Source organism: Gossypium hirsutum, chromosome A06 (assembly GCF_007990345.1).
Source record: "Gossypium hirsutum isolate 1008001.06 chromosome A06, Gossypium_hirsutum_v2.1, whole genome shotgun sequence".
Lineage (NCBI taxonomy): Eukaryota > Viridiplantae > Streptophyta > Magnoliopsida > Malvales > Malvaceae > Gossypium > Gossypium hirsutum.
In genome coordinates this window covers 118,917,939-118,942,343 of record NC_053429.1, presented here as the reverse complement: position 1 = coordinate 118,942,343, position 24,405 = coordinate 118,917,939, and the positions used below count along the sequence as shown (strand labels likewise).

At 31.5% G+C, this 24,405-nt stretch overlaps 1 long non-coding RNA gene across 4 annotated transcripts; it reads right to left on the bottom strand.

Annotated features, from left to right (window-relative positions):
* Nucleotides 1–11,934: 11,934 nt before the first annotated feature.
* Nucleotides 11,935–17,755, bottom strand: LOC107962078 (uncharacterized). Of its 4 annotated transcripts, none has more exons than XR_001701508.2 (5): nucleotides 17,592–17,755; nucleotides 17,376–17,478; nucleotides 16,748–17,133; nucleotides 16,307–16,665; nucleotides 11,935–16,181 (listed from the first exon to the last, which is right to left on the bottom strand). It is a non-coding gene; the product is annotated as an uncharacterized lncRNA (long non-coding RNA). The 4 variants fall into 4 exon arrangements; XR_001701509.2 differs by having other exon boundaries at nucleotides 17,683–17,755; XR_001701507.2 differs by having other exon boundaries at nucleotides 17,376–17,733.
* Between the last annotated feature and the right edge of the window lie 6,650 nt (nucleotides 17,756–24,405).

Below are 24,405 nucleotides of genomic sequence, written 5' to 3'. Positions count from 1 at the left end.
TGCGTAAGTACTAGCTAATATTTTTTTAATTTATTTTATGGTTGCTTCACCAATTCTCTGTTCGGTTATAATTGAAATTAATTCTACGATTATTATGTTTGGTATTAATATTGTTTTCAATTTAGGAGAATATGAGTATAAACGTCCTAAAACTTGTTTATTTTTTTATTTAAGAGTTGGGAAGAGATTTTAAATAATTCTAGCCATTGTATCAAAAAAAATTGGGACTGATACTTCAAAACATTATTGAGACATGTTATTAAACTTTATATCATGAAGGCTCTATGGACCTTGGAGATAGAGATGAAAGAGTGCACAAATTTGGTTGATTGGGAGAAACATTTTTAGTGCAAATACGATATATAAAGATGAATCTCAAAACTAAATATGAATTTTGGTTTAATATGTAATACTATACATGAATTATGATTTTGTGTAATTTTACACATAAAATATTAATTTAATTCAATTTTCGCAAATTACAAATACAATTACCGATATAGTATCATTTTAAGTATACATATTGTACTATAAATAAATATATATTTAATATAAAAAATAAAATAATGTATTTATTCCTTTAAATGTATGCAATTGAATCAAAATTAAAGTCTCATGTATATATTTGAACCACAACCAAAGTTCCATGTGTATAATTGCACTAAATCAAAGTTCATACGTCAAATTGCACATCAGATCAAAGTTCATATATAAATTTGAGAATTATCTTATCAATTATATACAATACAAAAAAGTAAAGTAAGGATATTGATCCAATTCATCTCATTAATATTTGTAGTACAATCCTTCAATCGGTTTCGTTTCATTTAGTTCATATTTAATTTCGGTACTATTTTAACCGTTGATAATAAACTTCTAAGTGAAAAGTTTTATTTGGTGAGAATATTCATTATGAATATATGGAAGTGAAGATAAAATAATTTAAAGATTGATTAAATTTAAACCATAACTTATACTAAGAATTTGTGATAAATTTTTCACTAGACCAAACTTTGCAAACATAAATTAATAAATTGAATTGCGTAAGCATCATCATGAATGTGTCACAGGGCTAGAACTTTAGTCTCACAATCCGTGCGACCTTAGGCAAATTCTTCGCTTCAAAAACACCTAAGTTAGCCTAACTCCCAATAATTGAGGATTTAACTAGAATTCCTCCAAGGCACCAACACAAATGGAAGTAAATCAAAGATGAATGAACTTGAAGTATAAGAACAAAGCCACAGAAAAGCTAAGAACACAAGAGATAAAGTTTGAGTAAATGCTCTCAAGAATTCTATTACTCAAAGTTGGAGTGGTTCACAATGAGGGGAGAGGCCTCTATTTATAGTTGATCCTCCCCAATTTCAACGGTATAAATCAAAGTACATCAACGGCTAAGATTAAAAGCTATCTACAAAATCAAATCTCTAAGATTACAGAATCATATATTCTATGATTACATATCATATCTAAGATTGCATATCTTCGAAGATTACGTTTCATATTTACCAAGCTTTGTAGATAGGCTTTTAATCTCTTTAAACTATGGGCTAGTTCAATTGAGCCAAATGACCTCCCTCGAACGTGATGGATCACTCAAATGTGTCATGGTTACGGACTCACATGCATAACCCATGACATTCTCCCCCATCTGTTCTACCGACGCCTTCGCTACGTCCTTCAAGTTGAACCGGTCTATCTTGTCTTGGAACTGCCATAAGACCTCGGCAGGTTCTATACATACTTCACTATTGGGAAGCTCTTTCCATCATACTAAGTACTTATGCCTACGCCTACAGTACTTCTATCTGATCACACAGTTTGCCATGATACTTTCAACTTCACGATCATAGGAGACCTTTATCCATATTGGTGCTCTTTTGGACTCACTTCGATTTGGATCCTCATGGAATGGTTTAAGCATACTGACATGGAACACTAGATGAACCTTGTGTTTTGCTGACAACTCAAGTTTGTAGCCCACATTGTCTACTCTTTTCACCACTCGAAAAAGTCCCTTTATACCATTACACAAGCCCCTTGTGCAAGCTATTGTGACAAAATATCAAGTGTAATTTCACAAGGACAGAATCACCAACCTGAAATTCCACATCCCTACGACTCTGATCAACCCATTTCTTGTTGTGCTTACTCCATTTGTGTAGGCAAGCTCTAGCTAAATCATTCTATTCATGCCACTCTTTTACAAATCTATAAGCTAATGGATTTGGTCCTCCATAACGGGTCGCAATAGCGTTGGTTGTGAGTGACTGTTGGCCCATCACTATCTCAAATGGGCTTTGATTTGTGGCCCCACTTCGCTACAAATTATAATAAAATTGGGCCATATCCAACGACTTTGGCTAGTCCTTCTGTGTCGCACTCATAGTACGAATGTATGTCCCAACAATGCATTCATTTGTTCGGTCTGCCCATTGTTTTGTGGATGAATGCTAGTGGAAAAATTCAAGTCTGAGCCCATCAACTTGAACAACTCTGTCCAGAACCGGCTTCCAAATTACCCTTCTCGATCACTAATGATAGACTGTGGCAGTCCCTAATATTTCACCACATGTCCAAGGAACAAACGAGCTGCCTCCTCAACAGGACACTATTGGGAAATGTGCCCATATTGTAGTAAACATATAATTGTTTTCTATTTATTTAAACGATGAATAAATAAATAAAGTTAATTTCACATTTCACTATTGTGTCTTTTGTATTTTCTGTCTTTTATATTTTACATGCATAGCAAAATTGTAACAAACAAATATTAGTTCATTGATTGTCTAAAGTTCAAACTGAAGATAAGTGACATTGTAAAGAACATTTACATTACAAGAAAGACAACTTACTTCAGTAGATAATCTAAATAAGTCTATAATCTCGTAAAAGAATCAAAGTGAGCATTTGATTCAAATACTGAGAAGGATTATTATGTCGTCTACAATTCCAATTGGGGAGATAGTTAGTCTTGGCTATCAGAGCAGTTGACTTCACAAGTAGAGACATAGATGTATTCACTGGTAGAATGATACATTGGGTTGGACCCGAGATGACTTAATTCTGAATTTGTTTGTGAATTAATTCACTTGTGAAGTTCATGGTGTGATTTACCTAAATCATGAGTTAGTCACTGACCATGCATATGCAACTCATGTGCTTTGATATAAGTGGATGCTTATGCTCTAAAGATGATCGAGCCCATAGCTGGTATGTTAGGTACATAACTTGTGTATGGCATGACTTTACTAGCAAAAGTGGAATTCATAGCTCAATTAAAGAGTTAATGATATCATCTCATTAACATTGTATGGATTGATAAATATGGAACGTGGCCATGGGTTGAATTTATCACAGTCATTTATTGATAATAATCATATTAATCATTAAGAAGATACAATGGTGACAATGAGATAAAATAGGATTATAGTAAGTGAAAGAATTTAACTCAAAGGAATCAGGGATATTATATGAGGGTAACACACACATAAGGAGGTTATTGGACAAAGTAGTTGGATGAATTGCTTTCGTAAAGAGTATACAATAAAGAGTTTCCAATCATGGTGCTACTTGTGGACTGACTCCATGATTAAGTAATTGTGAATTATTGGAATGATGCTTCTGGACATAATTGCAACCACTAGAGCCTAATTGTATATGTCCGAATGGTCCATTTGCTAGCTCAATAAAAGCTCAATCGGACTGCATTTGAATCAGAATTAAATTCTACGACTTTGAGAATAATTTAATTAAGTCAATTTATTTGATGTGGAATTAAATTAGGTGGTTGTAAGAATTGTTCAACTAGAAATTTGATTAAAGAATTTTCTTGAAAAATTAATTTAGAAAATCTAAGTGATTTTTGGAAAAATTAATTTTGATCAAGTAAAATTAAATTAATCAAATCAATTAAAATTAATATGATATTTTTCAAGATTAAATTTCAAGTAAAAAAATTGGCCCAATGGGTAATTGAACTTGAAAATTAGAAATAAGTTCATAAATTAGACCTAGGAGCCCAAAACTGAGACCAATACCCCAAAACTGGTTGAACTTGGCCCGGTATGTAGAACCAGGTTGACGGTCCAACCGATGGTTAGACTAGACTGGTCGGGTCGTCATTGACTCGGATCGAACTGGTAGTAACCGAACCGACTTGGGGTGCTGTAAGAGTGACACACTTACATCACCAGGCACGGCGGTGTCAGTGACTGCAAAGATGGCGTCACGGTGGTCGGTGACGGTTGGTCATCAGTGATTGAGTAATGGAAGAGTTACACTCCTATTAGGACTCCACCAAAGAATTTGATTTCAGATTAACTATTTCAAAAAATAATAATAGTTTAATAGTTTAATATTAAATTTAATTTAATGTTTATCTTGTAGATAAAAATTTTATTATTTTAATAAGATTTAATATTAAATTTAATATAATATTTATCTTGATAAATATTATATTAATTTAATATTAAAGTGATTAAGTTTAATCATAATTGAACTCTCTAAACTCACTAAACTCTCAATATATAAAAAGAGCATTAGATCATTATTTACATATACTTGAATTCAAGAGAAAGTTGTAGAGAGAAAATTCTCTGAAGAGATTATTCCAAAAAATTTCTAAAGATATTTTTCTGATTTACAACTTGACCAAAAAGTTTAAAGAAATTGCAAAATTACCCCACTGGTAATTTTTGTGAAAAATTTTCTGATTTAAAACGAGCCCACACTCGGTAAACGTGAGCTTGAGGATAGCGGAGAAGACTACTAGTCGAAACGTTCATCCTAGATAAATCGAAAAGGTACAATTTTGATTAAGTATTTATTACTTTAGATATCACAACCAATACCTTGTTTTGGAAAAAAATTTAAAACTTTGGTTTTCCTTAAATTTATTTTCCGTTGGAATTGGATGCCAATCTTGCATCAGTACTCCCCCAATAGCATAATCTGATGCATCCGTGTGTACCTCATACAACTTTGAATAATTTGGCAAAGTAAATACGGGCTCCCTCGTCATCATTTCCTTCATTTGATTAAATACTTTCTCACATTGAGGATCCCAATCCCACACCTTACCCTTCTTTAACAAGTCCATCAAAGGTGCGGTAATTTTAGAGTAGCCTTTGATGAAGCGTCGATAATAGTTTGCCAACCCAATGAAGGACTGCAACTCTATCACATTGGTTGGTTCTTCCCAATCAAAAATGACCCGTGCTCTCGTCCATCTGGATCTTGCCACTTTCCACAATGTAGCCTATAAATGTTACCTCTCATTGGAAAAATGAATACTTCTCCTCTTTGACGTACAACATATTTTCCTGCAAGGTTTGGAACACCCCTCTCAAATGTCCTATATGCTCCTTGAGCAACTTACTGTACATCACAATATCATCAAGGTAAACAACCACTAAACAATCTAAGAAAGGTTGAAGTACCTTATTCATTAAGGCGCAGAATGTAGCTGGAGCGTTCGTGAGTCTGAAAGGTATCACAAAGAACTCATACGAACCATATCATGTCACAAAAGCTGTCTTTGACTCGTCCCCATCGGCTATTAGAACTTGATGGTACCCTTATCTTAAATCTAACTTGGTAAACCATCGTGCACTACCATGCTAATCAAACAAATCTACAATAAGGGGACTAGGATACATATTCTTCATAGTGATATTGTTTAACGCCCGATAATCATTACACAACCTTAATGATCCATCATGTTGTTTTTGAAACAACATCGGCACCCCAAATAGGGCTTTAAATGGTCTCATAAACTCGAAATCTAAAAGATCTTTTAACTACTTCTGCAACTCTTCCAGTTCATGTGGAGACATCTGATATAGGGCTTTAGTTGGTCGCTCAGAATTGGGCATCAACTTGATCTTGTGATCCACCTCCCTTTTAGGCAGCAACTTTTTGGGTAACTTTGCTAGCATCACATCCTGAAAAGATTGAAGTAACTGACCCACTTCCTTTGGACTTTCACCAATAGACTTAAGGACTTCCTCGACCTTCAATGTGGCTAAATAGGAGACTTCATCTCTACATACTCCTCTAGAAAATTAGATCACCGATAATATTTTTCCCTTCAAGCTTCCTTTTATTTTCATTCTCACAATACATTGATGGTTCGGATCTGAAATCAAAATGTAATTTCCAAAAAGAAAAATAGACGCATAAACCCGATCAAGAAAACTTAGTCCAACCATAAAACTATAGTCATCAAGTGGTATTACTTTAATGGTTTTCTTACCAGTCCAATTGCCAAGTTGGAGATCCACTCCATTTGAAATTCCCTTGATTGGATATTTAGACCAAGTTTATTATCTTGATCCAATCCGATTCATTTTAGATCTTTAGACCAAGTTTATAAGCAGTCTCTTCAGACATGAACAAATCAAACGCACTCGTGTCAACAAGCGTATTCAATCATCTGCCAACCATCATGATGTCCACAAACATCAGCCCATGACTCATCTTGTTTTCAGCACCCCTAAGTATTGAACCAAGATTCTTTGTTGCTTATTTCTACTCATCACTCCGCTCGACAATAGAAAACTAGACTCACTTTAGACAATTTCTTGCCATGTACGGGCCTTGACAAATGTAGCAACGTATCGAGTCATTCTTTTCCCATAGCCTGTCTTGCTTAGCTTTTTGGGTCTCGCCATTCTTTTTCCCCTTGCCGTTGTCTCCCCCATCGTTGTTGTAACATCCCGTTTACAGTTATATCGATACATTAGTTTTGGGACCATATTTTTTATGAGTAATTTATGATATTAATATTATTTTAGTGTTTGCGAGATTTTATTTAGGTCGTAATAAAATTTCGTATAGAAAATTTAATGTTTAGGTAGTTAGTTGAGTAAAAAGGACTAAATCGAAAAAAGGATAAAAGTTGAGTTCTATTAGTAAAAAGGATCAAATGGACATGAAATCGTAAACTAAGGGACTTGAATGGAAATTATTCCAAGAAATGGGTTAATGGATGTTTATGGATTTGGTTTAAGTGAAATTTAGATGACTTTTTAAGGTTAAAACGGTAAATGGATAATTAAAATGAAATTAAGTAAAAAAATAGAAACAAGGTTGTCATCTTCCTATTTTTTTTTGGCCAAAACCACCACTGTTGAAAGCATGGTACAATTTTGTGTTCCGTTTTTAATGATTTTTATGTTTTCGAAATTGTTTTAGCTTAGTTTAGCTAGCCCGAAGGTTAATTTGTAAAAATATTAAAAGTAGTGGGACTTTCCATGAATTTTCTTGCATGACCCTTGAAGTTTAATAAAATATTATGGCTCCTTATTATCAAATAAACAAGTTTTGTAAAGTAATTTTTGATGAAAATGTTATTTAGGGACTTATTTGTAAAAGTAGTGAAATTCCATAGTAAATTTGTGAAAAAATGAATTGTATGGAGTGATATAGATCGCTAAAGAAATCAGATAGTTTGAGAAAAAGATGAAAATGCTTAGATTTTAATTTATGAGTTTAAGGACTAAATTGTGAAAAGTTAAAATGTTAGGGGCATATTGTTAATTTTGATTAAAATGAATTTTTGGATTAAATTAATGTTTAGAAGTACTAAATTGAATGAAATTATTGTTTTAGATCACGAACGAGTTGAAAATCGTGGGAAAGAAAAATTTTCAGAATAGTTCATGTGCTTTACAACTACTACGATCTAGTCTCGTAAGTTCGTTATATGTTTATTTTTATTTGTATTGAACATTTCATAATATTTCATTAGTGAATAGCCTTTGAATTCCATTTAACTATGTTCAAAGAAATAGAAACATAATGTTATTCGGGCTTTGTGCCTAGCAAGCTTCGTGTAGGTGTTATTCGGGCTCTGTGCCTAGCAGGCTTTGTGACAGTATTATTCAGGCTTTGCACCTAGCAGGCTTTGTGTCGGTGTTATTTAGGCTTTGTACATTGCAGGCTTGTGCCGATGTATTGAAAGTTTACATCAAATTAAACTTTTGTTATTGATAACCAATGAATCCATTATCGAACTTACTAAGCCCTCTTGTGCTTATTAGTTTGATTTATTTTTGTAGGACTTTTGGAATCGTTGCTTTGATTGGATCAACTCGAAAGCTCACACACTATCATCATCATCTCGGTAGTCATTTTGGTTCTTGTTGTAGTTGGTTAAAGTGACATGTATTAGGGAAGGTCTCTAGTATTATGATATTTTTGTGAAGATGTAAATATTAAAAGTTGATATGTTTATGCTTGTTGCTAGTGAAAGGCATTTGAACTTGTGTGCATAACTAGGTAAACCTCTTGGACCACATATATGTAGTTGATGTATAAATCTTTTTGGTGCAAGTATTGGTGCTTGAATACTTCAAATACATGGTGTGTAGTAGTTTAGTATATAGTGAGTTATGATGCTTGATTTTGATAGGTTTTTGACATGTTTAAATAATATTTGGTTGAATGAAATTGATGTGCCTTGAGGGCATATTGTTTGGATGAATTTATGGTATATTGAATTGATTGTTTCATGCATGAATTGGTATGTTTTGAGGTCTTGAATGTGGGAACAAAATACTTGTAGGTAAATATTTTAGTTGGAGATAGAAATGGCTTGAATTTGGCTAATTTCATACCCACACGGCTTAAGACATGGGCGTGTGTCTCAGCCATGTGTGGCACACGACCATGCGACACTGCCGTATGTCCCCTATAGATTTTAAATGTTACTTTTCAAAAGTTACACGACCTAGCACATGGCCTGGCACACGGGCATGTGAAACCATTTCGAGTGTTACACAGCCTGACACACTAGGGTGTGGCTTGGCCGTGTGGCACAAGTTAGAGAGTTACACAGGCATGAAAACGGGCTAGGACACGACCTTGTGTCCCTATTTCGAATGTTACACGGCCTAAGACATGGGCGTGTGTCTTAGCCATGTGAGTCACACGATCGTTTGACCCCTACAGCATGAATTTTTCTAACTTTTTCCTCAATGTTTTAAATGTTCTCGATCTAGTCCTAAATCGTTTATAAAGTATTTCTAAGGCCTCAAAGGCTCGAATAAAGGACAATATGCATGTGTATTAATAAATTATACTATGATTAATGAAATATTTGGAAATGAATATTTTAAGTTATGTTTTTACGGTAATGCTCCGTAACCCTATTTTAGCGACGGATACGGGTTAGGGGTGTTACAATTACTCTTGGGTTTAAATTTGATCTTGGAACACTCAGACTTTTTCGGCCCCTTAACATTTAGCTTAAGAAGTGATTCAGCAATGGTCATGAATTTGGAGAGTTCTTCGACCCCCTGACATTCCAGTTCTTGCTTAACGGCTTCAATCCATCTTTTAAGAAGAAGAATGCCTTATCTTCAGTCAGATCAGTGATTTCTAGCATATTGTGCCTTATTGTGCCTTGTTGCCTGAACCAGAACAACCTTGCCTGGGCTTTCTTCTCGGCATATTCTAGGTAAAACTATACTTTGAACTCCTTTGGAAACTTCTCCCAAGTCCCAATTTTGGTTCCACCACGTCTCATATTTGTGTACCTATGATGCCACCATAATAAAGCAACGTCAATGAGATACAAAGAAGCAGTATTTACCTTAGTATCATCATCCTTGATGCCCACGGCACGGAAGTATTGCTCAGTCTCCCATAATAAATTGTCCACCTCCCTTGCGAACCTTACCCCTTGAACTTTTTCGGTTTGGGAACTTTAACCTTATGGCTTGGTGTTTCAACCAACACCCATCATCCCACAGCAATACGACACAAAGCAAACTCTCCCTCAAGCTCCTCGATCTTTGTATACGATCCTGCCACTATAGCTTCATTGTTTGCCTTCATAGTCATTATAATAGCTTCAAGAGTTTCAGTCTCTTCTGTCAGCTTAACCATCGTGGTGTTGAAGAGAGCTTGCAATGCATCCAAGTTGGAACTAAAGGCCTCGTCCATTTGTTCCTTGAGTTGCTCCTTCTCTGAGCACAATTCCTCTTTGCGTCCCCTATCATCTCGAGTGTGTCTTTTGTGTCCCCCATGGACTCTTCAAGATTGACCACTCGGCCTTCCAGCATCGACAGCATATCCTTCGAACGGCTAGCCTTCCTGGCCCTTCCACGGGTCTCCATTGGCTCAATATGTTCAACAATTTCTTTTGACATTTTTCAACAGTGCCTTTGAAACACTAGCTCGGATACCAATTGTCACATGGCTAAAACTTTATCTTGCAATCAGTGAGGCCTTAGGCAAATTCTTTGATTCAAAAACGCATAAGTCAGCCTAACTCCCAACAATTGAGGATTCAATTAGAATTCCTCCAAGGAACAAATGCAAATGGAAGTAAATCAAATATGAACGAACTTGAAATATAAGAACAAAGCCATAGAAAAACTAAGAATACAAGAGAGAAAGTTTGAGTGAATGCTCTCAAGAATTCTATTACTCAAAACTGAAGTGATTTACAATGAGGGGAGAGGCCTCTATTTATAGTTGAGCCTCCCCAATTTCAACAATACAAATCAAAGTACATTAACGGCTAAGATTAAAAGCCATCTACAAAATCAAATCTCTAAAATTACAGAATCATATATTCTAAGATTACATGTCATATCTAAGATTGCATAATCTTCGAAGATTACGTTCCATATTTACCAAGCTTTGCAGTTGGGCCTTCAATCTCTCCAAACCATGAGTCAGTCCAGTTGGGCCAAATGATCTCCTTAAGCATGATAGATCGCTCCAATGTGCCATGATTGCGGGCTCCCATGCGTAACCCATGACAAATGTAGGTGGTTCGTATTTCTTTCATTTATTCTTCCTTTTAAGTTACAACTAAACACTTCATATTTCTTTCATTAAAAAAATTATTATAGGAAAAAAAAAACGGAAGGGAGAATTAATCAATCTTTACCAAAAACCTTTTACAGTCTCGTTTAAGGAATCAAGTTTCGTTATATAATTGCCCTATTTTGATCAAAATACTTAAGCTGCTTCTGTATATTATCATTTTTATGAATTTTTTTATGAATTTATTTTATTCAAATAAGCTTTAAATATTTAATAATAGTCTTTATTCCAAACAAAATATCTAATACTAATTGTTTTTTTTTCTCACATGAATTTTTTAAAAAATATTTATGACAAACAAAAATATTATATATATATGCGTAAATTAAAGGTCAAGTTTTATTTAGATATAAATTAAAGTTAATTTAGATTTATTTAGGTATATAAAGATATAAAAAAACATATTGTAAAAACATATTGTAGAATATAATTATGTGCGAATAGGATGACAATTGTTTTTGCTTAAAATATGTTGTTAGTATCAGTACTTTAAAAAAATTTGAGATTTAATCCTTATACTTAAAAGGTTAGAAATTAAGTTTTACAATTTTTTTACTTAAAAATCCTATCCAATCATTAAATCATAAGTATTTTGGTCAATTTGGGATGTTGATTAAGCTACCCTCATGTAATGTAATGTGTCATATGATTGACAGAAAAATAAATATGTTAAGTTAACAAATTTTAATAGAAACTATTATCGAAAATAATGATTACACCAAGATTGTAACATAAACTTTCAAATAATTTTTATTAAGAATCACAAATATCATTATAATTACACAATTATATTTTTTTTTAATTGGATAAATAAATTATTAACTTACAACTTTAAGAAAATATCATTGCGAGTATAAAAATGAATATAAAGTGATCGATTGAATTTTAATTCATTTGGCATAGACATTGTTGCTAATGCAGGAGAACGTGAATTTGAGTATACTGAAACTTATTATTCTCCCATTTATGAGTTAAGGTATTGATAATTTTAAACATTGTGTCAAAAAGAATAAATATAATTAAAATCTATAAAATTATTAAAAAAACGAATATAAAGTGAAACTCGCATAAATTAAAATTGGAAGCAACTTGGGTAGATAAATATAACGAAAACCCCCCGGTTTATTGGCCACTGATAGATATGAGAGGTGTCATGCTCATTCTAAAATTTATCATGATATCAAAATAGGGTTGAATGAAAAGTAACATAAATCTCATTATATAAGAATAATTTGGACACGTAAAAGAGGGTTTTATTTATGTTACCAATTAGTTTATATATATAAAATCAATGATTGTTCATAATGATTAAGCTTTTCTACATAAACAATTAATTCTGTCGAGCACTAGACGACACAAGTTGATAACTTGATTGGAAAGAGATGGAATTATGAAATTATATAGATACACTTCATAGGAACACTGGTAAGCATAAGCAGGCGTTATTCAAGCATTTTGGGCCAAATGATTTGAGTCGAGTTTTGTTTAATAGGACGTTGATTGAATTGTTTTTAATGTGTTGACAAATAGGTAATGACATACTCCATTTTCAATAAAGAAAAGACAATCCCATACTTTATTTTCATTTTGTATGCGTTTAGTCATTCGTGTTGTAATTAAATTATTCATATGTGTAATATGTTTAGGTAATTATTATAATCAGTATTCTTTGCTCTAATTCATTTGGAAGTCGGTTATATTTGAATACAAATGGATCCGTTAGATTTGAGGATAGTTCAGCGACTATAGGAAGAGTTGTGAGAAAAATGGGGAGTGGATTACTGTAGGATATTTTGGATGGATTAAACATCCTATTTGATTGAGGTTTAGATAATGTTTTTATCCAACTAGATAGCTTGAAAGCAGTTACGACTATCAAGGAAAGTCGTACATAAGGGTCTAATTCAACTATGATCAAAAGAATTCTTAAGCTTTTGTATTAGCTTCGTCTTTGGAATATTTGTCACATTCTTAAAGAAGATAACCAGGGAAGTTGGCTCACTTGGAAAATTAGGGTCTTTGCATTTTTTAAATATCCCTGTTTGGGGATTTGGGTTTGCCTCAATAGGCTTTGATTTATAATTTCTTTTTCATCACCAAAAGAAAATATAAATAAAGTTTCAGGTTGAGTCTTAATTTGGTTGATATTGACATTATTGTTAGTGAAGGAGAACATAAGTTCGAGCATATTGACAGGCGTTTATCCTTCTATTAAATATTGAGGAAGAGCCATGAATAATTGAAATTTTAGTGAAATTTCGCTAGATAAATAATCAATAATTCAAATGGTAAGTTAGTTTTATATTTGATCGTATTCTATATGTTGCGTTCTTTTAGATCTGAAATTATATAGATGTATAATTATAATTGTTAGCACCAAACATAAAATAAAAAATTAAAATATAATTACATTTCGTTAATTAAACATGCTTCAATAATTATATTTTTTTATAATTATGAAAATGTCAAATAATTATTATTTCTTACAATTATTCAAATGTAAATAAAAAATTCAATAGGCACATTTCTGTCTGCTCCCTATGGCAGTTTTAGGGTTTTTCTTTTGGTTATTTGTTTTGGTGTGACGGCAGGTTTGGGTTTAATTTTATTCTTGGTTTTGGCAAGTTTGTTTAGCCAATTTTAATTGACGTAACAGAATGGAAGCAAAATTTGCGGGGTTAATGCTAGATGAAGAGGAAGAAACGATTTTACAGGTACCAGATGAATCTAATACGGAAGGAGAAGTGGGGGACTATCAACTGGGATGTTTTCTGACAGCAAGCATGATCCATTTCTCGGCTATGAAGAGCACAATGGCAAATTTATGGCATCCAGTTCGAGGGGTACAAATCCGAGATCTAGGCGAGAAAAGATATTTATTTCAATTTTTTCATATTATGTACCTAGAAAGAGTCATTAAGGGTTCGCCATAGACTTTTAATAATCATTTATTGGTCCTACGTAAGCTGCAGTGATGGGCGGATCCTTTGAAAGTCCTTTTAATTTTTTCTCTTTTTGGGTACAATTACATGATGTTCCTGCTGATTTTTTTCTCGGAAAATCTAGCAGTCCAAATGGGCAACTTTATAGATACTTTCATGGAGTATGATGGTTCAAATTTGGGGAAAGAAAATAGGAATTTTATGAGAATTAGAGTTCAAGTTTAAATTTGAAGGCCTTTAAAAAAGAAAAACCAAATTATGTGTTATGGAAAGTGTTCCTATGTTAGATTTAAATATGAAAGATTGTCACTGTTTTGCTTTTATTGTGGACGACTAGGCCATAGCGACTTTTTTTGTGAAACAAAGATGGAATTTGGAGTAGAAATTGCTAAGATTGGAACTTCTAGCTTTGTTAAGTAAGTTAGAAAGTGTAAAAAGGGGCTTGGAGAGGTGGGCTAGACAGATTCAATATAATAGAAAAGAAAAGGAAAATATGTTAACCTCCAAATTGAGCAAGCTGATGGAAGCTGAGAGAAATGATGACAATTTACGAGAATTTAACTCAATTTTGAGATTGATAAAAATGAGCGCTACCAGGAAAAAAGGCCACGAGTTAATTGGTTAGAGTTAGGGAATAAAAACACAGCTTTCTTCCACAAACAGGAAACACATAAAAGACAGAGGAATCAAATTCAAAAAATGCAGTATGATAACGAAAGAGAAACGAATGAATAGGTGACATAGATGAGATGGCTAGATCATTTTTTCATGACTTGTTTTCGACCGGGAGAAGGGGAAATTATGAGCACGTTTTATCAGGAATTTCTATACGCATTTTTTTATCAGGATAACTCAAAGCTCACTGCGAATTATACAAAGTAAGAGATCCAAGAAGCACTAGCAGAACTGGGCCCCACAAAAGCACTAGGAGAGGATGGTTTTTCGTGATATTTTATCAAAAGTGCTGGGCAATTATCAGGGAAGACATCACAACTTATTATCTTAATCACCTGAATAGAGGCATGGAGATCGACTTAATTAATAAAGCAAATATTGTGTTGATTCCTAAGGTTGCAAATCCATCGGATATAATTCAATTTAGGCCAATTAGTTTGTGTAATGTAATTTATAAATTATTGGCTAAAGTTATGGCAAATCGTCTTCGTTTGGTAATGGATAAATGCTAGATCTGGCCGAGAGCGCTTTTGTTCTAGGGAGGCTAATTTCGGATAATTCCTTGCTGGCTTATGAACTTCTACATACATTGAGACACAAGGCGGGGGAAAAGGGCTGTATGGCAGCAAAATTGGATATGAGCAAAGCCTATGATAGGGTTGAATGGAATTTTGTGAAAGATATAATGAAGAAGTTAGGGTTCGATTCAAATTGGGTGGCTTTACTTATAAAATGTGTCACTACAGTATCTTATTCGGTTGTCTTAAATGGGAATAAGGGGGATACTTTTTTCCCTTCAAAGGGATTAAGACAGGGTGACCCATTGAGTCCATTCTTATTCTTATTTTGTTGAGAAGGTCTTTCCAGCCTTATAAAGTTAGGGATACACGAAAAATTAATGAGAAGAGTTAAGGCAAGCAAAAAAGGGCCTCAGATTTCTCACCTACTTTTAGCAAATGATTGCATTTTATTTCGGACAGCAACGGAAAAAAATGCCACTTGTTTGAAACAGATACTACATGAATACGAAATTCGTTCGAGTCAAAGATTTAATTTTTCTAAATCTACTATTTTCTTCAGCACTAATACAGAGGAGGAAGTCCGAAGAATAATAACCAGAGTGCTAGGAGTTCGCAGTTCTAATGATCCTGAACGATATCTAGGTTTACCTAATATGGTGGGAAGGAAGAAGAAAGCTGCATTTCAGGTTCTGAAAGATAGACTACGACAACGAATTGATAACTGGAGCATTAAGTATTTATCCCAAGGTGGTAAAGAGGTATTTATTAAAGCCGTTTTACAATCTATACCAACTTATTCAATGGTGTGTTTCTTGTTTCCTAAGTCTCTATGTACAGAAATAGAACGAATAATTTTAAAATTTTGGTGGCAAAAAAATAAAAAGAAAAAAGGGATTCATTGGTGTGCCTGGAAGGATATTTGTGTGCCGAAAGAATTTGGTGGTCTTGGTTTTCGAAGTTTAGATAAATTTAATATCGCCTTATTAGCTAAGCAGGGTTGGCATCTTTTAATTATCCAAATTCTTTGTTAGCCCGAGTTTTAAAAGCTAAGTACTATCCGAATGCAAATTTTTTAAATGCTCCATTGGGAAACTTACCTTCAATTACCTGGAGAAGTATTTGGTCAGCAAAAGGGATACTGGAGAAAGGCTTCTGTTGGAGAGTAGGCAGGGGAGATGGCATATCGGTATGGACTGATCTTTGGATGTCGAGTAATGAGGAAGACAGATTACAAAATCATTGCAGAAAGGAAAACATCAAATTAGTGTCTGACTTAATTGACGAAGGTAACAGAACTTGGAATAATAAGTTGATTGTCAATACCTTTGACGCGAATATTGCTAGGAAAATCCTACAAATCCCGTTGGCGAAATCGATCTATGACGATTTTCAAGTGTGAAGAGGGGAGCCATCAGGGAACTTCTTAGTGAGGGGTGCCTATAAACTATTACAAGAATCTACACTGATCCCTAGTAATTTTATACAAACCGATACCAAAAATTTTTACAAGAAATTATGGAGTTTGAACATGCCCTCGAAAGTAAAAATTAAAATATAGAGGATTTAGTGGAATTACATTCCCTCGTTTTCTAATTTAAAGCTGAAGAGAGTGATCACGGAAGATCGGTGCCTGAGGTGTCAGCAAGAAGTGGAGGATGGTAATCATGTTTTCCGATTTTGCCCTACAACAAAAGAAGTATGGAGGCTGTTAAATTTTGAATGGGTACTTGACAACATTTCCTCAGTATTTTGGGATTGGCTTACCTGGGTTTTTAACCATGGAACGAAAGAGCAATGTAGACTTTTTTGCTGTGGACTCTGGATGATCTGGTCAAATAGAAATAAGTTAATATATGAAGGAAGAAAGCTTAACAGTTAAGACATCGCAAAACAAATCACCAGTTACATTTCAGACTTAGAAGGAATAGAGGAAAGAACTCTTAGCTTCGAAGTAAAAATGAGTACTCCACAAATCGAACAGAGAGCAAATGTGGAAATTTATTTTGACGCGGCTTATGATCAGCAAACTTCCAAATCTACTTCAAGTTTGGTTTGTAAAGGAAGTGGGGGTAGAACCTTAGCCTCTAAATCGGCTCTTCATTCCAATGTAGTGTCTCCGTTCGCGGCGGAAGCACATGCAGGGTTACAAGCTGTAAGGTTAAGGAAGCAAATGGGTTTTACTATTCTACACATAATAAGTGATTCGAAAACGGTTTTAAAAAAATGCCAAAGTGCAGACCGGGACAGTTCAATTATTAGAGCATTCATCAGCTACATTCAAGAAATAAAGAGTCATTTTCAAGAGATTCAATTTCAGTTTATCCCAAGGACTGAAAATACATGTGTTGATCTAATCGCAAAAGAAGCGCTAAACAAAGGAGAGGATTTTTACCTGGAGGGAGGGATTCCAGAAACCATCCGAAGAGAAATGGAGCAGTTACGTCTGAGAGCTTTGATCCGAAAGGGAAGAAGGAGTGCCTGTAATGCTTGAAATGCTATTGAAAAAGAAAAGGGGGTGTTATTTGAAATGGAAGAAGAAACAGAGCTTTAGTATGAAAGAGAAGGAGTGTCTGCAAAGATTGAAATGAATAGAAGAAAAGTGGGTGACCTTTGAAATGAATGAAGAAACAATTAATTTTTTGACGAACATAGCAGAAAAGTAAAAGATATGCTGCAGATCTGCTATTTTACAGCTGTACCTGGTGATGGGAAAGGATATTTTTTTGGAGGCCAACTGTTCTGACGACTGGAGGTTTTGAATTAGGTTTCTATATTTTGCTTTGTCTTTTCATTTCCTTTTTTAATTCTGCTGGGCCTTCTGCTGTAGGCCTGTTATTTATTTCATTGTTTTTACCTTAGCCCGATTAGCTGAAGAGTACCCAATTCAGCAAATGGGTCTTCTTTATTTTGGTTTTTTATTATAATAATAATCCAGTCGAATTTCAAAAAAAATAAAAATAAAAAATTCAATAAAAAAATCCACTTATATCTACAAATAAATTAACTTCAATTTTTCCCAAAATGAAAGATTTAAATATATATATGTATAACTCGACAAAAAGCAAGATTGAATATTTAATTTTCTTTTACTTTTCATATTTTTTTATTGTTTTATTTATGTTAAATTTTTAATATTCAACATTTAGTTTTTTTATATAATGTTTAAATTAGACAAAATTCTCGAAAAATATTATACATTTAAACGTATTTAAATTATGTTGTAACAATAATAATGTAAATGAAAAATAACTCAATTGACCCAACATTTAATATTATTAAACAATATATTTATATTAAACACTTAATTTTAAATAAATACCAAATAATTTTAAAATTTTAATCTCATTACTAGAAATTCAATATTTAATTATTCAGCACTATTTTTCAATTTATCAAAGCAATTTATTAATTTGATTGAAAAATATATGTAAAAAATTTAAAAATTTTGATAAATAATCAAATATTACTTGGTTGAAATGATAAGTTGAGATTAAAAATTATAGTATTTTATGGTCAAAACTTATTATATGCAAACATTTTTTTAGATTTTATATAAAAAGATAAAATAACCCTCAAAATAATATTTATTGCTTTGTAAAAACACAGGAGTTTTGGTGACTTTACGACTAAGTTGAAGCCTAAATGATGGATAACTCTCTCAATCAAAATCTTAAATATAGTATTAAATTTTGCCGCACCTACAATGTGGGTGAAAGAAAATATTTTAAGTCCATAAATACTTTCTTTTAAAAAAAAATTCAATAATGAGTACTAGTGGAGTGGTAACAAACTGGTATTTTAAGTGTTTGATCCTTGGATTTGTAGCTTTTAATTGTTTTACTAAATATGATATAAAAGTTCGAAAAGACAAAACTGCTATCATAATAGTATTAATTATAATCTTAAAAAATAGATATATCTGTAATTTCATAACTGAGTTGGTGACCGAGTTAAAGGTGACAACAACTCAATAAAATGCTTAAATATAAGTATTAGATGTACTATAGATTTTGCTTCCAATGCAAGAGGATGTGAGCTAAAAGTACGAAAAGACAAAAGTGTTATCATAATAGTATTAATTGTAATCTAAAAGAATGGGTATATCCGTAATTTCATAATTGAGTTGGTGACCGACTTAAAGGTGACACCAACTCAATAAAGTGCTTAAATATAAGTATTAGATGTACTATAGATTTTGTTACCAATGTAAGAGGATGTGAGATAAAGCGCGTTTATCTTCCTATTCAAGGTTGTGAGGGATTATGGGTACTTTTAGGTATTATATTAAAAAACATAATATTAAATTTGATATTATAGGTAAAATGGTAAAATATTTATGATTAATTACTTTCTAAGCTTGAGTTTATGATTAAACTTTACTGTTTTATTTAAACATTTCATATAAAATAGTAAAAGATGAAAACACCATTATATATATTCAGTCCTTTATTGAAAAGCACTTTTTTTTTAAAGTAATTTCCCTAACTAAGTTAGTGTCAAGTTGACTCGTGACACTAACTCAATCAAACACATCTATAATATACATAAAAGAACGTGTTTTGAAAAACTTTTGAATCGATGAAAATATCTTTTATTGTTCATTATATTACTAAGTTGACATTAAAAAAAAGCAAGTTTTTATTTTTTTTAAAAAAGATATTTATTATTCATTTAAACTATGTGGTTGAGTTGAAATTGCATTCAAAACATGTAAAATTAATTAATTATTAAATATTTTTATTTTTTATTAGCATTTGGTACATTAGAAATGTACCCTTTTTTATTCCATAATAGCTTTGAAAAATTGCTATGTATCTTTTTTTAGTATTTTTTATACCATTACAGAACACGTGTCAACTCTTGACTCTTAGAGTTTAAAATTTTCATTGGTAGTATATCAAATATTTCCGATTATTTTATTAAAACTTAAATTTATAAAAATATTTTATTAAAAATTAAATTAGGATTAAATTTATTTTTATTTAATAAACAAATAGTAAAATTTATCTTTAGGAATTTTATTTAATAATTTCACCTTAGAGTTGTGAGATCCGAAATTATATTTTGTATATCATTTTTTGGCATTGTTTTAAGAGAACTTATTGTTTGATTAGTAAAAATAACTCAATTCGTAATGCACATTTTATTTAATCAAAAAATAAATTAACATAATTCGGTTAGGCGGTGTCATGGGAACTAATTATCTAATTTAAATAATTCGAGTAGTTGAAATCATTAATTAAAGATGAATTCTTCTCATTTACAAAGCTATTGAAAAATTAAATTGTTGAATTCTTCCCATGGTTAGTTTTGATCTACTTTTTATTTTGAATTTTTATACTTTATTCCACATTTGTTTTATTTTGTTATACGTTCAACCTCTTACTTAATTTACCCTAGCTCACACAAGTCTTGGGCAAGAAATTGCTCATGACACATTTTTTGTTGTGAGAAATCATAAAATTGATTAGTTCAATATATGTGGAATAGGCCATACTTCTTTAACTACGAATTTAAATTTTATTTGAGGTATAAGATTTTCATTTTTTTTTTTGGATTCGACATCCATTAATATTTTTATTTTTTTAAAGAATTGTTATTAGTTTGAACTACACAATTAAGTATATTAATTAATTATTAAAGAATAGAAAAAGGAATGAATTTTTGTGTGTACCTAAAAACTATACATGAAAATAAACTAGACAAAAATCCTAGATTATAACCTAATTTGCATGTTAGAATCAGATTTACAGATTAGAACCATGCTAGAATAAGATATTAATACATATTTACACAAACAGTGATAATCCTAGTATCATATCTTAATACAGATTTACATTAACAATGATATAGTTATATACCAATTATTACATTCTTTTATCACACATTTATTTAGTATACTATACATTTTATGCTAAATTTATTTTAAACTCACTTTTTTTTTCATTTTTTCTATCATTCTAGTCAGTTTATAACTGTACATTCTTAGTCATTTTAATTTTAGTTTATGTTATTTTTCTTAATATTATTTATTATTATTTTATATTTTTTCAATAATTAATACATCAGAATTGATCAAAGATGATAGATCAACAAGATAGAAGATGATGACAATGTAACACCCCCTACCCGTATCCGTCGCCGGAATAGAGTACGAGGTATTATCGAGGACTACAAAAACACTTACTGATAATTTAAATATACTTGTCTCGATTTCATACTATTTCATATTTAAGCTTTACTCACCAAAGTATTTGAAATATCATCTTTATGCAAATAGCACACATGAGGTACATAATTCCATAATTAAGAATGAACACATTTATCAAACATATTCCACATTCATATATCAATGTCTCACATTTCCATATATCAATAACCGTCATTTTTCTTGATTTTCAGATAATTATGTATAACCATTGATAAGTATGCAATTCACTGTTTTTTCCTGTCAATCACAATTTCAAATGACAAATTCGTGTGAATGAGCTCAACCTCATTAGGTGTTTAAATTCTGTCACTTTGATTCACATGCTCATAATTTACTAACATATCCTGTCAAACACAATCTCTGAATGACAAAACCACATAATTGAGCTCAATAATAATAATGATAACATTACTTACATTTCTTTTTCCACATGTTACATTTACGACTTACCAACTTGTCCATTCAAGGAACAGCTTACGGATTTGAGTACATCATGATCTGAAGCCCGAAGTCTAGCTGAAGCACATAAGTGCTAAACAGAAGCCCGAAGGCTAACTGAAGCACATAAGTGCTAAACGGAAGCCCGAAGGCTAACTAAAGCTCATCAGAGCTGAACTGAAACCCCAAAAGGGTTAACTGAAACTCATATGAGTTAACTGAAGCTCGTAAGAGCTAAACGGAAAACAAACACGAGAATTCGCAGCAAATGCTGAATCTCGGTTTACTTGGGTAATTTACCGTCAATTCATCTTTTTCACTGAAATATTGTACTTATTTCCTGCGTTCCGTTCCTCCGAAATTCTCAGTTCAATTTCATAACTTTTGTACATAATTTACTTATTTTCTACAATTAACATACATAAATATTAATCACCATTCATAAAATAATATTGAAATTTAATAATATTAATAAATGGTCACTAAATTTAGTTATATAAACTCACAAGTTCGATTTTTGTATTATAGCGATAATCATAATTTCATAATAAATATTCCAAATAAAACATTATATCGTTTCTAATTCAACACTTATCGATTATAATCAGGCATGTGATCAATTTATATACGAGTCATTTATATATTTTTGTATTTTTTCCTCCTCCTCCTCTCCATCCACATCCTTAGTATAAATAACACACTTGTAGGTAACATTATCCATAATTTTCACTATCTACTTATGTGAATATTCAAGTTGTCAATCTATGTCATAGTCACTAAATTATTTTTATCTGAAGCTACGAAACTCCAAATTAAGATCCGATAATTTTCGCTGAAACTAGATTCACATATATTCTTACCATAAAATTTTCATAATTTTTGGTTAGGCCAATTAATACATTTTATTCATTGAAGTCTCCCTTGTTTTGCTGTCTAACAGTTCCGACCTTTCTTCACTAAAAATTAATTATCTCCTTGTACAGGATTCGAATGATGTTCCCGTTTATTTATCTTGAAAATATACTCATTCAGGATTCTAAAAATATAAATTTAATCCCCTAATTATTTTTTTACAATTTTTTATGATTACAAAGTCAGAACAGGGGAACCCGAAATCATTCTGACCTTGTCTCACAAATTTATCATATCTCATGATTTACAATTCCATTGCTTACATTATTTTTTCTATAAGAAACTAGACTCAATAAGCTTTAATTTAATATTTTATTCATCCTCTAATTCCATTTCTACAATTTTTGGTGATTTTTCAAAGTTAGACTACTGCTGCTGTCCAAAACAGTTTTAGTGCAAAATGTTGATTTCCATTTTTCCCCAAATTTCACAATTCATACAATTCAGTCCTTGCTCAATTAACCCCCTCAATTAAGATAATTTTGTCAATTAATACTTTTCCTAAACATTACAAGTTATTTCATAACTATTAAAATTCAGAATTTCCACATAAAACTCTAACTTCAAACTCTTTTCCAATTAGGTCCCAAACATTCACTTTCTATTCAATTCTTACAATAAAATCAACATATAAACAACTTAAAGCTCTAATTCCATGCCAAATCATCATATACTTCCAGCACATATGTATAGAAACTTTCAATTTCTTTCATAGAATCAAAAACTAATGAATTCAACAAGTGGACCTAGTTGTAAAAGTCACAAAAACATAAAAATTTCAAGAAATAATCAAGAATTGAACTTACTTGAAGTAAAAATATGAAAAAACAGCTTAATATAACTCTTCCATGGCGTTTTTCTGATGAGAATGCAGAAAAATAAAGAGAAATCTAGATAATTCCACTTTAGTCCTAGCTTTATTAAGTAAATTTTACAATTTTCTAATTTTACCCTTAATTCTCCTTATTTTCTTGCTGATTTCATGTCTTTGCCGTCCAGCCCAAATAGACCTTGGGTCTATTTTCCTTTTAAACCCTCTTTCTTTTATCAATTAAGCTATTTAATCATTTCCCACAATTTTGCATTTGATACAATTTAGTCCTTTTTGTTCAATTAACTATCAGAACTTTAAAATTTCTTGACGAAACTTTAATACTAACATATTAACACTCCATATATATTTATAAAAATATTTATGGCTCGATTTAAAATTCCTGAGGTCTCGATACCTCATTTTCGATTCTAATTATTTTAATATTTATTTTTAGTACACTATTCACTATTTCAAAATTTTTCCTAACTTCACATTTAATTTATACTCACTAAATTAATAATATTTCCTACTCATTTGTCGGATTTAGTGATCTCAAATTACTGTTCCGACACCACTGAAAATTAGGCTACTACAGACAAATTATAATAGAAAAATAAAATAAAATATTAAATATATTTTTAATATTATTAGTATTTAATTTTAAATTACATTCGATAGGAAGCTGGATTTTTTATTTGTGTAAATGTACTTTTATTTTAATTTTTTTTTAGGAAGCTGAAGTTTTTTTAATTTATTTGCAATTCGTTTCAGATTTTTTATAACACAATTAGATTATTTAATAATTTTAATAGTTGTTTGACTTATGAAAATAAACTATATAAAAATATATATTATGTTAATCTCATTCCAAAAAGATAACTTGATTCTGAATAAAATTTATAAACTTTAATTTCATACAATTTAAATTTTCTTTTTAATAAATAAATTATTATTTGGTTTTAAATTAGAAAAAATAAAAAAAAATATAAAATGTTAAAAATAGTTTCTAAAAATTTTGAATTAATGTTTTAACTTTAAATTTAAAAT